The following is a 2,654-nucleotide window of genomic DNA, read 5'->3' on the forward strand; positions in this document are numbered from 1 at the left end:
GGTTGGGCCTGGCCCAACAGAAAACAAGTAAGCCCAAAAACAGCATAATTTGAGTAGCCCAAGTTTGCTCCTTGAAAGTAAGCCCAAGCTCCTTTAGTGAGCCACTTCTCTAGCCCATCCAATATTCCCTAAAGCCTGGATCCATAGAGGTAAGATAGAAAATAGTGTAAGGACAATTTGAAGCATAATAAAATAGAAACAATGAAATATCAGCAAAAATTACTTCAAATGGCCTAATAAGAATGAAGTGAAATGCCAAAATATGGTATAAATATGCATGCTATCAATTGTCTATGGGGTAGATGGACTAACTTAGAGCATTCAGTTAGTCCACATACTATTGTTAAGCCTGTTGCAGCAGACAGACGAGCAAGGATCATTGTTCTTCAGGTTTAGAGGTCAGGATATAAAATTTGGGAGGGAGGAGTTTGCGCTGATCACGGGGTTGAAGTTTGGCAATAGCGAAACAGTGAAGCGAAAAATCATATTGAATGAGCCTCCACAAATGTTTGCCAGGTTTTTCCCCGAATGCAACCAAAAGATGTGGGTTTTAGGGTCTAGGTTAATTAAGGTGTTTAATCAAGATATTGTTAGCGGAAAGATGGAATGTTCTGATGACGAACTCCTATCCATGTCATATATGATGATGATGTGGGAAATCAATTCCAAGGCTCCTGGCACGAAGGTGGATATCAGGTATTTTCACCTGGCCTCTCATTGGGATGAGTTGAACTAATTCCCTTGGGCAACCGACTCCTTTATCACTACTACAGAAAGTGCTAGAAAAGGCATATTGAATGGGTTCAATCAGAACAATAAAAAGAAAACGTATTCCATTGGAGGTTTCCCACTAACCACACAGGTATGTATTTATTATGTGATATAGAGATTTAGTGTCGTTGTCATTGCGAACTTATCGGTTAATAACAGACATTTCTGTTCACATCATAAGTTTTTTATACATATCGATAATTTAATATCCGGTTAATAACCGATGATGTGAACCGATATGTTTGTTACTAACAGATATAGTATAACCGATATGTATACCTTTAAACATTATGCTTACTATATATCGGTGGAACACCGATGTGGACTAACCGATACGAACGTGGATATCGGTTATACTATATCGGTAATTGGCCAATTATTTTAACCGACATGTCTTTGATTAACCGATATTTATAACAGATATGTATATTTTACAACATTATGCTTTATATATATCTGTCGAGAACCGATGTGGACTAACCGATTCAAATGTGGATATCGGTTATACTATATCGGTAATTGGCCGATTATTTTAACCGACATGTCTTTGATTAACCAATATTTATAACAGATATATATATTTTACAACATTATGCTTTATATATATCTGTCAAGAATTGATGTGGACTAACCGATTTGAATGTGGATATCGATTATATAATATCGGTAATTGACCGATTGATTTAAGCGACATGTATGTTATTAACCGATATTTATAACTGATATGTATAATTTAAATCGGTTTTCTTTTTCAATTGCAAATCTTTTTGTTTGAGGTCATGCCACATTTGGTTGACCTGGAAATTGTGAAAAAAATAAGAGAATGCCCTCAAGCTCCAAGAATAAAGAAATGGAGACTTTATACTCCTAAGATCTCCCAAGAACAAATTACGAAGCAGGAAATTTTTAAAAATAATGTTATTCATATGGTGCCAACAGAAGAGGAGATGCGTGCAGATTATTTTTACAACTCACATGATGTGGTGGTTGAAGAAGAAGAAGAAGAAGAAGAAGTGGAACAAGAAGAAGGAGAAAATATGGTTGAAGGAGAAGGGAGGGGTGAAAATGTGGTTGAAGCAGAAGAAAAAGAAGAACGAAGTGGTGAATCAAAGAAAATGCGTGTGGAGCTGAAGAAAATAAAAACTTTAAAGAACTATTTACTAGGTATAAAGAATGAAATTGGGGAAGTTAGTAGAGAAGTTCAGGAGTTGACAATAGAGATTGGAATGATGAAAATAGAGGTGAATAAAGAGATCGAAATGATGAAGATGGAGGTGAAGAGGGATTTAGGTAACATTATGAACCTTTTAAAAATATTCTGGGGAAAGGTGGCAATTATGGGGGAGAGAAAGGATGGGGATGTGGAGGGGAATGGGGAAGGTGGATGAGGGGATGGAAATGGAGGGGGCAAAGGTGGAGGTGGGGATTGAAATGGAGGTAGAGAAGGTGGATAAGGGGAAAGGTAGAGGATGGGAAGAAGGTAGAGGTGGGGAAGGATGTGGAGGGGGTGAAGGTGGATGAGGGGGGAAGGTGGAGGAGGTGAGGATGGAAATGGATGGGGCGAAGGTGAAGGAGAGGGGGAAGGTGGAGGTGGGGAAGGATGGGGAGACGGATGAGGTGAAAAAGGAGAGGGAGAATGTAGAGGAGAAAATGGAGGAGACGAAGAATGGGGAGTTGAGGAAGGATGGGGAGGGTATGACGGATGTGTCCTTAGAATTAATCAGTGCGATAAGTCCTATTAAGGAGACGTATAAAAAGAGACGTACGCAGAAGGGGCAGAAAAGAAAAAAGCTAATTGAATCAATATTGAAGCCTGTTGCTGAAACGGATGACAAAGGACCACCCACATACACCTCAAATCTTCACAAGCTGAGCCCCCTAGA

The sequence above is a fragment of the Diospyros lotus genome, chromosome 13 (assembly GCF_014633365.1).
Source record: "Diospyros lotus cultivar Yz01 chromosome 13, ASM1463336v1, whole genome shotgun sequence".
Classification (NCBI taxonomy): Eukaryota; Viridiplantae; Streptophyta; class Magnoliopsida; order Ericales; family Ebenaceae; genus Diospyros; species Diospyros lotus.